The sequence below is a fragment of the Maylandia zebra genome, linkage group LG14 (genome assembly GCF_041146795.1).
Source record: "Maylandia zebra isolate NMK-2024a linkage group LG14, Mzebra_GT3a, whole genome shotgun sequence".
In the NCBI taxonomy this organism is placed as follows: Eukaryota; Metazoa; Chordata; class Actinopteri; order Cichliformes; family Cichlidae; genus Maylandia; species Maylandia zebra.
This window is the reverse complement of record NC_135180.1, coordinates 23,382,456-23,397,649: the sequence shown is the minus strand read 5'-3', so window position 1 is coordinate 23,397,649 and position 15,194 is coordinate 23,382,456. Positions and strand designations below refer to the sequence as shown.

Below are 15,194 nucleotides of genomic sequence, written 5' to 3'. Positions count from 1 at the left end.
GTATTATTAAGTTTATTTATCCAAAACAATGATTGTATCGTCAGGACCCTTTAAATAAGGGCTGCAATGGTTGTGATGGGAGAGTTGAAGTGTATTTTCAAGGAGTGAGAGAATAGCTGTTTTGGTCCATGTGACTATCTTTAATGTCTTTTATTGTGTATGATTCACATTTGTGTTCACTTGTCTTAATATTATTTTGTTGTAATTTCTCCTTTTTTTCCTTTCAAATCCTTAACATTTAGGCATAAGCAAATGATTCACATTGCTTGTTTGTTAACCCTGCCCTCACTGGTTGGATGTAAGTGAAAAAAAGACCTATGTGAGCTTGTTTCATAAATACAGAAAAGGTTTACACTTAACAGGGACAGTCCAGAATACTGAATGTAATTGGCTATAGATTTATAGATACATAGATATAGAATTAACATGTTTGACTTCTAGTAAAAGATCATTCTTAGTATCCTTGAATGAATTTTAAACTTAACAAAGTGCATCTACATTACTACTATAGTGGACAAAGAATGCTGTCCAGGCAGATGAAGGAAAGTATAGAATGAGACGGAAACAGAAAATCTGTTGTGATCTGTGATTCCACACAGCCACTTTTTCCTTTTTTCATCAGTTGGTATGTAACACCGTTTTGCATTTTGTCAGTCAGGTCTTTCATGGAATATCTTTATATGTCTATATATTTCATGGAATGCACACGGTCTCTGCATCATGCATATTTTCCAGCTCTTGTTTTTTCTTGACTGCTCTCATCAACCCTATTTGTACTTAGAGTAACTGTCAAAGTGTGGGGGGCAACAGCACTTCTGGGTGTGAATGTATTTTATGTAGCTAGTAATGGAGAGCTGAAGCTGCTTTGGTGTTCTGCTTTCAGTGTAAAGACTTTGAAAACAATGGACTTTCACAAAACTAGAAAAACAGCAAACCCAGGAAAATACTTTTGATAGCACTAGGAGACTGTAGGCCAATCAAAACACTTTACACAGGATCAGTTATTTGTTGAGAATTAACACTGATTATAACTAGGGATGGGTATTGATAAGATTTTCACAATTCCGATTCCATTTTCGATTCTGTTTAACTATTCGATTCTTTATCGATTCTTTTTTTTTTTAAAAGAGAACACTAAGGTCGATTAGCTTAGAACTTTGTTTTATATCTTCTCTTTGAACAAGATAGAAATTTAGGAGTAACATGGCCTTACAAACCCAACAGTGAGATCTTAAAACAGACCTTCTCAAAGAGTGGGGCCCGCCCCCTAGGGGGGCGCAGAGCCATGGCCGGGGGCGGGATGAAAAGGGGGAATAAAAAACAAAATGCTTGGACACTGCTAGCACTGGCGCCTACAGAAACGCAAAGCAGGAGATGAAGCATCGCTGAATATGTTTCCAAACCAACTTCATTCTAAGCCAAAGACTAGAAAATATGGTGAAGCATATCTTCCCTTTGCTTCACCTGCACAAGTGCTGAGGTACACTCAGAAAAATTATGGTTCTTAAATGGTTCTTCAGATGTCTTCATGGTTCTTTAAAGAACCATCATACGTCAAAGAACCTTTTGATTTTGTGGATGGTTCTTCAGCTATTACAAATGGTTCTTTAAAGAACAAAAGGTTCTTCATCCTTAGCAATCTAAGTTTGATGGTGTAAATGGCATAAATATTTATTCACTATAACGAGGATGTGAATTATACTGTGTGTTTTCTTTGTGTGCATGTGTGTGCGAAGGGGGATGGCGGGTTACCTGGCAATTACCCTTTAAGAGAACATGGTAGGAAACTGAATATTCAAATAAAAGTTAGAAATATTTGCTTAAAAATATACTGGTGGCAGGGGTGGGGGGGAAAGCCTAAAGACCCTAACCCCCCCCCCCCCCCCCCCCCACACACACACACACACACACACCCCTAACCCCAAACCCATTATGAATATGGTGAGTTAACAAACAGTAGACACAATACACACATTCAAATACTGTACATTAGTTTTAAATTTTAATAAAGCATTACTATTTTCTACTCCAAGGCATTACTTTTGAGATTATTATGTATTTTTGAAAATATAGCATAATGATAATACTAGTTATTGTAAACTTTACAAACCACCCAGCAGTATGTAAAGTCAAATTATAAAATACAAGTAAATAACAATTGCAGAACAGAATGTCAGTGTAATGAACACACACTTCGTTTTGACAAAGCACACTGCTTAGGTAAATAATCTGAGTAGTTGTTCATCACTGAGCAATTTGTTAATATGTGTTTCGAGCCAAATAAATGACAGGGAGAGAGAGAGTGACGTCAGAACACGTCATACTATAACCTCCCGGGAGCGGACGGAGGGGTCAGTCATTGGGATGCGCATGCGCAGACAGAGTCCGCAAGCAGCGGGCCTTGACCTTTCGGGGAAAAAAACTCTTTCTCACGGACGGTGACAGCGAAACGGAAAACAGTCTTCAGTACCTGCTGGACTTTGAAGCTCCGAATTCTGGGACTGATGGAAAAGGTAAAACATTTTCATTAAAACCTTATCACAGTTTTGTTTTTGTTACTTGTCATTGTGGCTTGCTGTTAATGCTGTGCTAACAGTAGCGATTAGCTAGATACGTTAGCCGTTGACGTCAGCGCAATTTAGTATCTGGTATACAGAAACTGTTTTCCTAATAAAACCACTGTTATAATTAAGTGAAGGGGCTCCCAGCTAATTTGAACCTTTGGTTTCTAAAATATGTGGTTCAATTGCGTGCTGCGTACATAACCTAATGTCAGCTAGACCGAAATTAAAATTGTATACATTGTTAAAGTCACTAATTTGAAAGTCATTAATTTGAAAGGCGAAATCAGACCAACATGAAATTTACATGGTTTTACTGTCGGGTTGGATACTGTTGATCTAAAGTGGAATTATCCTGTGGAAACAGCATCTTTCAATTTAAGAGCATTTTGAAATCGTTAAACGAGTAGGTCGTCTACGGGCAATTTGAAAATACTTTTATTTTGGAAGGCAAAATCAGAGTGACTTGATCTTAACATCGTATCTCTGTGGGGTTGTATACTGTTGATTTAAAGTGAAATTATTCTGTGGAAACAGAAAATTTCCTTTTTAGAGCATTCCGAAATCACTGAAAGTTAGGTAAGTTATTGGCATTTTCAACAGGCCATTATTTTGGAAGGCAAAATCAGAATGACTTGAAATTGAAGTAGTACCATGGTGTGGATGTACACTTTTGATCTAACATGGATTCATCCTGTGGAAAGAGCAAGTTTCATTTTTAGAGCGTTCTGAATTCTTTAAAAGAGTAGGTCGTATATCGGCAATTTGAAAAGTCTTTTATTTTGGAAGGCAACATCAGACTGATTTGATATTGATATGGTATCACTGTGGGGTTGGATACTATTGATCTAAAGTGGAATTATGCTGTGGAAACAGCAATTTTCCATCTTAGAGCATTTTGAATTCGCTCCAAGAGTAAGTCATATATGGGCAAATTGAAAAAGCTTTTATTTTGAAAAGCAAAATCAGACTGACTTGAAATTGACATGGTAACATCGTGAGGTTGTATACTGTTGATCTGGAGTGGAATTATCCTGTGGAAACACGAAATTTCCTTTTTAGAGCATTCTGAAATCACTGAAAGTTAGGTCAATTGTGGACAATTTGAAAAGGCTTTTACTTTGGAAGGCAAAATCAGAATGACTTGATATTGATATGGTATCACTGTGGGGCTGTATACTGTTGATCTAAGGTGGAATTACCCTGTGGAAACAGGAAATTTCCATTTTAGAGCATTTTGAAATTGTTCCAGGATCAAGTCAGATATGGGCATTTTGAAAATGCTTTTATTTTTGAAAGCAAAATCAGAATGACTTGATATTGATGTGGTAACATCGTCAGGTTGTATACTGTTGACCTAAAGTGAAATTATCCTGTGGAAACAGCAATTTTCACTTTTAGAGCATTTTGAAATCTTTAAAAGAGTAGGTCGTATCTTGGCAATTTGAAAAGTCTTTTATTTTGGAAGGCATAATCAGAATGACTTGATATTGATATGGTAACATCGTGAGGTTGTATACTGTTGAACTAAAGTGAAATTATCCTGTGGAAACAGCAAAATTCTGTTTAAGAACATTTTGAAATCGTCAAAAAAGTAGGCCGTATATGCTCAATTTGAAAGGGCATTTATTTTGGAAGGCATAATCAGAATGACTTGATATTGATATGGTATCACTGTGGGGCTGTATACTGTTGATCTAAGGTGGAATTACCCTGTGGAAACAGGAAATTTCCATTTTAGAGCATTTTGAAATCACTGAAAGTTAGGTCAATTATGGACAATTTGAAAAGGCTTTTATTTTTGAGAGCAAAATCAGAATGACTTGATATTGATATGGTATCACTGTGGGGCTGTATACTGTTGATCTAAAGTGGAATTACCCTGTGGAAACAGGAATGTGCCATTTTAGAGCATTTTGAAATTGTTCCAGGATCAAGTCAGATATGGGCAGTTTGAAAATGCTTTTATTTTTTAAAGCAATATCAGAATGTCTTGATATTGATATGGTAACATCGTGAGGTTGTATACTGTTGATCTGGAGTGGAATTACCCTGTGGAAACAGGAAATTTCCATTTTAAAACATTTTGAAATCACTGAAAGTTAGGTCAATTATGGACAATTTAAAAAGGCTTTTATTTTGGAAGGCATAATCAGAATGACTTGATATTGATATGGTATCACTGTGGGGCTGTATACTGTTGATCTAAGGTGGAATTACCCTGTGGAAACAAGAATTTTTCATTTTAGAGCATTTTGAATCGTTAGAAGATTAAGTCAATTATGGACAATTTCAAAGGGCCATTACTATGAAAGGCAAAATCAGACTGACTTGATATTGATATGGTATCACTGTAAAAAGACTGTGGTTGGAAAGTGTTGATATAAAGTTCAAATAGTATTTGGAAATACGACTTTTGCTTTTAAGAGCATTATTAAGTCATTGAAAGAGTAGTTCAAAAATGAAGATTCACAGGGCTTTTACTTTGAAATCCAAAATAAGATGGCCTTGATAGTGACAGGGCACAATTAGGGTACAAGGCTGTGTCATATAGATCTAACATTAGAGTTTGTAAAAAAAAAAAAAAGCCTAAATTATATGTTATTATGTTCTTAACATATCTGTTAATTCACTCGAAGTTGGCTTTTATTTTGAAATCCGGTTTCCACATCCATTCCCGTAATACTTTGAATACACAGGGAACGTAAAACAAACTGGAGGCTGGCTTGACTGCAAGTCTCGAATTGGAGGCTGGCTTGACACAAGTCTAATATGGCGCCTGAAGCCTGTTGTGGCGTGAGCTCTGTGTCTGCTCTAGAAACTCTGAAATTCTGTAGATCTGAGCCGTACATTAAATACTCACATGAACCTGCACTTTGAATTCTGTATGAGCTGTATAAAATACAGCTATGCATAAGTGTGTTGAATGAATAATTAGATTAGATAACTCTTTATTGTCTTATCTAATTATATAGAAATGAATAAATGTGACATGAGAAGGTGTGTCTTTGACTGTTCCTGCATAACTTAGTTTCGGACTAGTTGACAAGTTATGCTCCGGTCATTTGATGTTTCCAAGATAGATGTTCTTTTGTAATATAGTTAATTTTTTTGTATATTTCATTTATCCACCATCATACATCATACATACAAGCTAAGAAGAGGCCGTTATACTAACAAGAGGTATCAACGCTGGGCCAAAGTTCAGCACATGGTTAAAGTTTGTAATCCAGCCAGGGTGTAAATATCACTCAGCAGCCAGAGTTGAAGCAGGTAGCATCAACACATAAATCTACTCTACCCGGCTTAAATCACAAGAGCACGTCTGACCAAAAAGCTGTAGATTTTTCTTGTTTGCACAAATTAATCCAGATTCACATTAATTGTGTTCACAGCTCCAACAAAATGAGGAAGAGGAGGGGGAGAAACACAATTAGGTTGAATTACAATTGGATGGAAGTTGAGGACAAGGAGAAGGAAGCTTAGGATGAGGAGGAAGAGAAGCAGCAGGAGCATCTTTAGGGATCCCTATCATGTCATTGAGGTTTGTTTCATTAATATGGTCCTCTCACAAAGAACGATGACTTGTTTTAGTTCACCTACTTCCTGTATTAAATAGTGATGTGCAAAATGTTGTGGAAAACCATGGAACAGGCACGTATAGTGCATCTGCAGGTAAATGAACATCAAATCTCTAAGACAGACTGAAATCTGTATATTTATCACCCTTATGATAAAACCCATGTCAGCCATTGGTTTATGGACTTTGTATTTTGAAGCCTCAACATTTGCTTTATTGCTGTTGCTATGTTGGGACCATATTAGGATGAGGGATCAGAATCTGGAGTCATGCACACTATTGTTTCATTTAGTGTGTATCCATGAGATTCGTACAGCAGACCAAGTTGTGCCTTGAAAACAGGAAAGTCGTCTGCATAGAGGAGAACTGTAGTAGCAGGCTTGTACAAATTGAGGCTTTGTGCTCATATTTGCTGCAAACACTTGTTTTACCCTGTTTTGATGCAGAATTCAGTTGAAATCAGGCAAGAACTGGACTTGTTTTTTATGTGTTCTTGTGAATTGATTGTGTATCGCATATGTTTGATTTGACTTTCTGCAAGACAACAGTCGTCCGCTGGCCAAAAAAGTTTTCCAAATACCTCCACGTGATCTAGCCTGGATTTGGAAAAGAATAGCAAAAAAAAATCTGCACCTCCTGCTTCAGATGCAATTTGTGTTTCTGTGTTCAGAGGCAGCGGTGAGAGGGGAGACCTCGGCTCATCCAGCTGGAGAGCCTGACCAGGAGGAGTCGAACATTAACTCAGCTCTTCCAGGGCACCCTGCAGACTCGGCTGTTGGCATCGACGAGGGATGACGTGAACGCCAAACTGGAGTCCATCACAGGTCAACTGCAGGTATGCGAGTCAGACCTTCTGAGGAGGGTTTCACTTTTCTCTCTTCTTTATAATTGACTCTTCTCTCTCTCTTTCAGCTCCTTGTCTCAGAGTGGGAGGGATTTGAAGCACAAAGGGAGGAACTTGTCATTTGGTTGGCTGATATGGATGAGGTTGACCAGCTGACAGGAAGCACCAGTGAAAAACTGAAACAACTGCAGGTGTGGGCTTGTTTTGATATGACATATATCTGATATGAAACATACGTCAGAGACATTGTCCTAAACTGGACTAACAAAGGACCATGAGTACAACATGAAACGTACATTACATAGTGTAAGGCTGAAGTTCATTGATCATTTTAATCATAAACTTGTTGAAATATTTTTACTGAACATGCAAACATCTGCTGATGAAAATGTGTTGATTTATTGGTCTGTTAGGAAGCTATTGCTATTTCTAATGTGTTTTATCACTTTCTGATGTTTTCTTAATTAAACAATACATGTATTCATTGTGTTATCTGTGTGCGTGTATGTATGTACGTACGTACTTTAAAGGAAGGAAGAACCTGTTTAAATCACGGACAAACAGTATCCCACATCTGCGTACGTACTTTAAAGGAAGGAAGAACCTGTTTAAATCACGGACAAACAGTATCCCACATCTGTGATTTGTAGTTCACAAACACTTCTTGTAATGACTAACTACTCCTGACATTTTGGAGATATACATACTATACTATACTTTATACAGTAACGTTACAGTGGGATACAAATAACATCCGGCTGATCCTGCCACGATTTGTTCCCCCGGTTCAAATCACAGACAAACAGTATCCCACAGCTGTTTATGTTTTTAAACCTATTTTGCACAGAGAGGCATTTTTTGAAAAATGTATTGATAGCGATGTTGAATATTATTACACAGGAAAAAAAAAACAACTACACGTAAAATAATCACATCGTGACGCCTCTGCCTTTGTAAATGGAGGGACCTTAACTGCTTGCGTATGTAAGCTTGTAAAACCTGAAGATAGTCAGATTAACAGTATTTTGTCTCTATCTGCCGTTCTGCAATTCATCTCATGTAAACAATAACGTGGCGCACAGCGTGACATGAAAAAAGGCACATACCTTTGATGTTGCGTGACGACACCTCATCCACCTCATAAACGCAAAAAAAAAGGAGTTTTAAAAAATCTTTTTTTCTGTGATTCCAAATGCTGTTTACGTGTGGACGAAACAGCTGCGTTTTCAAAAATACCCGTGTAGGTGCGGACGTAGCGTAACAGAGTTAGTTTATTTTCTGACTACCTGTGATTTATTGCAGATTACTTGTATTTGCTTAATTGTTTACAAAATATTTCAGGTGTGAAATAACCCGCAATGGAGCAAAATATGGGTGTGTGTGGTTGGAGGATGTGTGTGTGTGCGCGCATGCGTGCACGCGAAGGGTTAGAAAACTGACAATAATGTATTAATGAATTTATTTTAATTGTTAAATTTACGTTTTTATATTTTATGATTTTTCACTTTTTTGTTAAAGACTTGAAAGCAACTGTTCAATATTTTTGTAAAGGAAAACTTGATTGTTTGCATTTCATTGTTTTATGAAACAAGATATATATATGTCAAATGCTTAGTTATAATGTAACTTTGTAATGCTGCACTTTGTACTTGTTTAAAGCTTATACACCTATCATTTTGTTAATGATTCTAGATGAATGCATTAGCAGTAATGTGCATCTCAAAATGCTCAATGTTTTGGAGGAAGGTTCAGAGGAGGTTGGAGATTGTTACCATCATGGGCTCATCCGGTCAGGATGAGAATGAACAGTCAGCAATCACTTGCAGGTTTTTTCGTTTTATTGAATAATGAGCAAAAGGAAAGATACACATGGACTGCTATCTCTCAGCTGCCGCCCCATGTGGGAGTGGGCTGTAGGTAAGTGCAGAACTTATATAACGGGTGACAGGTGTGACATTATTATACTGCCATATGTTACATTATACCTCTAATCAAAGAATTATTAATTCATGATACTGCTGTAGGCCACATTATACCTGATTAAAGATTGTGTAATCATTACATAGTTTTAAGTTGCTTTATACTCCTGAGTCAGAAGACGGTGAAAATCATTAGATTCATTACATTGATTTGTATTACATTATACTGCTGATTTACTGTGAATGAGTTACACTGTTTTATGACATTTCATACTGCTGATCTATGCTGATTTATAAAGAGAACACTGTTTGCAGAGAATCATGGCCTTGCTTTTCTGATTGTAGAAAGAGCAGAGGATACTGCACGAGAGCTTCTCCCCTACCTTTGTCAGAAGCAGGAAAACAGGGAGCCAAGGTCATAACTCAGGTTCACTGAGAGATGGAACGAATGTGAATGTTTAGGTTTTTATGATTAGGTGGGGGCCACCAGAGTTTGAGTAACGGTCCGACATTTTGAGATCCGCTGTGACCCTCTTTGTGCGCATCTCCCATCCAGATGACTGTATTGCTTATTGTGTTTGTATGGAATAATAAGAGTGTATTGATTGTTGATTGAGCATTTAAACACTGCCCGAGTGTTGTTCTTCCTTCAGCCCAAAGATCAAAGAATTGGGGAATTTAACACAGGTGAGTGCAATTAAGGGCAATCACCACACCCAATCAAAGGTGAGGAAAAGAAACAAGGTGTATCTGGTGAAGTGAGTGTGCTGAAAGGTGAGCCTTTACAACACTCAAAGTGGAATACCAGTTTCAGGGCTAATGGCCACCTCTGCCTCACCAGCTGATTAAAACCTCCAGTCCTAAAATATAAAATGACCTGCATAACTGGCTGAAATAACATTACAACAGCTTTAAGAAGAGGCCATTTTCTGGGCTCTGCACAAAAATAAACAAATGAATAACTGAATGTTTTAATCTATTGAGTGATAAACAGCAATATCTGACAGATCACTTGAGAGTGAGGGACTGAGAGGGCGAGAGACATGACTAGCAAATAAACATGAAGCCAAGACTGACTTAACAGGGAGACGATGAGGGAAGGACATAGGACACAACTGGGATGTAATATCACCTCTCAGGTGCAGCCACTTCTCTGACTCTCCACCAAATCTGCTGCTGAAAGTAAAGGGAAGCAGGAAGCATAGTGGGTGGATCATAATAGTCTTTTGGCCCTGGTAAATTTTACATAATATTTTTGTTTGTTTGAGCTGTAAGTTAAATAATGTCACATCAGTGCCTAGTGCCTCTTCACCTCACTGTGCAATACCTTTTGTGCAATACTTTTGTAAATAGTCAACGGTGCAATAGACTCAATACTTGAAATGTGCAATTCACTTGTATTTTTATTTTTATTCCTATTTATTCTATTTATCCCCTTCGTATATTTTATTTATATTGTCTCTGTATTTATATATATGTGTGTGTGTATAACTCTGTAACTTCTGTCGGTGCTGTGCTTTTTTGGAAATCGAATTTCCCAGAGGAACCCACCCGAGGGATTAATAAAGTTCTATCTTATCTTATCTTATCATACCAGATGAATGTATTTTGTATTACATGTAGGGGTTTTCTTTCTGGGGTGATACAAAATATGAGGTTCAGTTCACCTAAAGCTGAAGAGTCCTAAAAAGGCATGAAGGATTCTAGAAAGGAGAAGTGTGCGATGTATTGTGTAATAGCAGTTAAGAATGGGACTATGAAGAATTTAAAAATGTGCATGGAAAGCAGTTTCTCAGTGACTGTACTGTTAGAACTGACATGCATTTTACATTACTTTGCTTGTCTCTCCACTACATTTCATGGCTATTGTGGCTACAAGGTGTCCCCTAAAATAAAAATGCAGCTATATCATTAATTTGATTTAAATATGTTTTTTGGTGCAGTGGGGATTCGGGAGTCTTTTTAAATTGTAATAGTACCTTCATGTAACTACAGAAAGATTGTCTCAAATGCAATGGAAATTAAGAACAAAGACTTTTAATTGTAGTTAACAGAATTAAAGTTACCAGAGAAAATAGATCTTTGCATGTGTGCTGGCCTGCTGTGTGTTGTATTGTTTAGTAAAAAAAAAAAAAAAGATTTTCCTTTCATGGAGCTTGAAGGGTGTAGTGTTCCACATTTCCTTGGCGATAGCAGGCAAGGATCATATCACAATAGTGGTCATAAGCTTTTGTTGCTAACTTCGTTTGCACTCACAAAAAGTCAAACTTGAGGTATCGTGACTTTCTTCTGCACAAAATGGATCATCTGAGCATTACCTACTCTAATCAAAGATATTGTCTGATTACTGAGGCCACTCACAGTCAATTATGCGCTCACGTGGTTTACTGCAGCCCAGGACCTGTGTTTATTGTGGTATGTTTAACTCCTTGGTTTAGCTTTCCAGTTAAGTGAAATTTCTAGTGTATGCTGACCCATCTTATTTTAACCAAAAAAAAAACCAATCAAATTTTTTTTAGCTCCAAGACTTCCTGACTGGTCATGGGATGTTCGCAAAATAGGATATTTTAAACCCTGCTGGTCACAAGGGATTCATTTCCTCACTAGTATAACTGTAACTCCAGTCACAGCTCTGGGCAGCTTGTAATGTTTGTAATGATTTTTAAAGCCAGGCACAAACTGACGGTAGTAGAACCATCTCACTTCCTTTTTGGTCTCGGGACATGAGAAGAATGCAATTCTCCACCTGAGGATGCACCTGGCCGCCTCCCAAGTGGTCCCCAAATACTCCACTTTCCCCTGTCCAACAGCACACTCCTTTGGGTTGGCCATGAGCCTTCTCTGCCTCAGAGACTCCAGGTGTGACTGGGGTGATGCAATTGTCAGTTTATAATTTTTTGTTTCTTTATTAATATTCAGGTCTGTCTATTTGTGTATGTTACGGTACACAGAGACAGGGAACAGTTTGCTTTCTTACATGTTCTAATGTTTTTTAGTGTTTCCTGAACAAGTTTGCTCTTAAAGTCTGCATTTTGTGAGAGTGAATCTTAAGGTGCTTCAGCTCACCTCTACTGAGAATCATTAACGTGATGGTTGACACTTTCAATCATATGTACCTATTTTTAGTGATATCAACTTCAATAGCAGGCAAAGATCATATCACAATAGTGGTCATAAGCTTTTGTTGCTAACTTCGTTTGCACTCACAAAAAGTCAAACTTGAGGTATCATGTGACTTTCTTCTGCACAAAATGGATCATCTGAGCATTACCTACTCTAATCAAAGATATTGTCTGATTACCTGACTTAAGAGGCCACTCACAGTCAATTATGCGCTCACGTGGTTTACTGCAGCCCAGGACCTGTGTTTATTGTGGTATGTTTAACTCCTTGGTTTAGCTTTCCAGTTAAGTGAAATTTCTAGTGTATGCTGACCCATCTTATTTTAACCAAAAAAAAAAAACAATCAAATTTTTTCTTAGCTCCAAGACTTCCTGACTGGTCATGGGATGTTCGCAAAATAGGATACAGTGTTTTAAACCCTGCTGGTCACAAGGGATTCATTTCCTCACTAGTACAACTGTAACTCCAGTCACAGCTCTGGGCAGCTTGTAATGTTTGTAATGATTTTTAAAGCCAGGCACAAACTGACGGTAGTAGAACCATCTCACTTCCTTTTTGGTCTCGGGACATGAGAAGACGGTACACAGAGACAGGGAACAGTTTGCTTTCTTACATGTTCTAATGTTTTTTAGTGTTTCCTGAACAAGTTTGCTCTTAAAGTCTGCATTTTGTGAGAGTGAATCTTAAGGTGCTTCAGCTCACCTCTACTGAGAATCATTAGCGTGATGGTTGGCACTTTCAATCAATCAATCAATCAATCAATAAGTCCATTTATTGATTTCAAAATCTTATTTGGTTTTCATATGTACCCATTTTTAGTGATATCAACTTCAATAGCAGGAAATTAACTGGGCATATTCTTTTGTTTATCTCTTTTTTGTTGCACACTTTGTTTTGTTTTATGGATCCAGATTGCAAAACAAATGTTGCGTTTCCAGCACACAGACTGTGAACAGAAGGGAACAGAGTAAATGAACACAACACCTCACTTCTAAGACCCACACAGACACTGCGTGTGTAATATTAATGGAAGTGGAAGCGGTGCGGTCACACTCTCATTGAATCGACGGAAGTTTGAGGATCACAATGTTTACCTTCTTATTATGTTAAGGGTCAATTTGACCCATTCTTCTTTGTGCGTTGACCAAAGTACTGGTCATCCTTTCATTTTCTTCATGAAAATTCATGACTTTTCCTCATCTGGGATCATGAACGGGTGTGTAAACTATGGACACTTTGATGTGTCCTGGAATGTCTTTGCAATGTTTGTATATAAAATTATGTTGCAGGTCATTTTGACCCACATACTTATATGTAAGTAAAAACATGTTCAGATCCAAAATAAACATTTCTCTTTGATGTACTTTGTTTTGATTGCCTCTGAAAATACATTCTGACCCAGGTGTGTATGCAAGAAACTTTCTCTCCCCTGCTCTTGTCATGTTTTCATGTCATTTCAACACACCAAAAATGAGCTCCAGAAGGTTGACGGCTGAAAAAGCTTTATCACTGCTTTATAACTGGGATAGTGATGAAGAAAAAATGTTTCAGAGACAGAAGATCTTTCAGAGGCTGAGGACACTGTTGCTGATGATCCAGACTGCCAATTTTCCAAAGGACAGGAGGATTCTGAGGCGGAGTATGCTGCCATCTCTACATCAAATGAAAACCAAGGAATGCAGCAACCATCATCCACAGAGGATACATGGAAATCTAAAGATGATGGTAATATAAAATGGTCATTATCACCACACCAAGTCAAGGCAGGCTGTCATCTTCTAACGTCATCAAAATGACTCCTGGTCCTACAAGATTTGCCGCCATACGAGTTGATGATATTCAATCAACATTTCAGCTCTTCATATCCCCTCCAATAGAGAGGATTATACTGGACATAACTAACGTGGAGGGGAGGCGTGCATTTCAAGAGAAATGGAAGCCACTGGATCAGACTGACTTGCAGCAGTAGTAGGTGCATGATCTAAGGAGCTTGGAAAGAAAAGCATCTGGACTTCTTTAAGTTGCTTGAAGACGTTTCACCTCTCATCCGAGAAGCTTCTTCAGTTCTAGTACTGAGGAAGCTTCTTTTCAACATAATACAAGGGTTGTTTGCGCTGCTGATGTTAAGGAAATTCAGCCAGCCAGGCCTGAGGTTTTCATTCGCCAACTTGCTGTTTGGCCCGCGTCTTTTAGCGCACGCGAGAAACAAACTTCAAGACATTATGCACACATATTAACGCTCCTCCAAATAGTCACAGCTTTATTGCAGCATCTAGATTTTTGTGTTTTCGTTTGTTTTGTTTTTTTTCTTGATGAAAAAACGGATAGTAAACAAACAGATTGTACGCTTAAAACATGATCCCTCTATGTCGGTCACTGTGTGTCTCTTTTTAGCTTTTTTTTTTTTTTTTTTTTTTAAACAACAACTATTATTTAATCTTTAAACAACAAACAAACCGTTTAACAACTTCTACACACGGATGCTGAAGGCATAAATTGCACTATTTTATACAAAAAGCGTTTATTGACAATCATAACATTGAGAGCAAAGAAATGTAATATAATGGAGTCTTCTAAATGTCATTCGTTTTGGAATGGTCGTTTTCCCGTGTTTGTGCTGTAGTGAAGTGCACGTGACTGCAAGATGTGCACGATCTGATATCCTCGTGTTGGTGTTGTTCCCACATCATCATAATTAAGGTTGCTCCAGATTCAACATTGCAAGTGACCAATCGCATTGTGGGACAACTGGGAGTTCTTGATGTTGATGTAGTGCACCACCTGTTAAATTGCTGCTCAGTATTCTGATGCTTTGCAAAAACTGCTTTTATATGGCTACATAATCCTTAAAATCCCAAGTGCTTTATTTTGGGAAATAAATGCCTGCGATCTCCCAAAATAAAATCTTATATGCTGTTTTGCAACAACGGCAAGCTGCACAAGATGTTTATATTTTCAGTCACCATTCTACTTTGAGTAAATTTAAAGTTGCAGTTATTAGACGTTGGGAAGCAGAAGAAACAATATAAGAATACTATGTTGGGAAAGAAGACAACAGCTGTTGTATCATGCCACTCTAACCCGTGCAGTCAAACTGAGTAGCTGCAATAACGGAGACAGGAAGGAGATTGCTTGAGGTCCAGTTATTGTATGAGTAACCTTGACGG

At 37.7% G+C, this 15,194-nt stretch overlaps 1 long non-coding RNA gene across 2 annotated transcripts; it reads left to right on the top strand.

Annotated features, from left to right (window-relative positions):
- The first annotated feature begins 2,389 nt into the window (after positions 1-2,389).
- Positions 2,390-7,467, top strand: LOC143421948 (uncharacterized). 2 transcript variants are annotated; one of them, XR_013101549.1, is made up of 4 exons: positions 2,390-2,513; positions 5,957-6,105; positions 6,812-6,976; positions 7,054-7,467. It is a non-coding gene; the product is annotated as an uncharacterized LOC143421948 (long non-coding RNA). The 2 variants fall into 2 exon arrangements; XR_013101550.1 differs by lacking the exon at positions 5,957-6,105 and having other exon boundaries at positions 2,416-2,513.
- Positions 7,468-15,194: the final 7,727 nt, after the last annotated feature.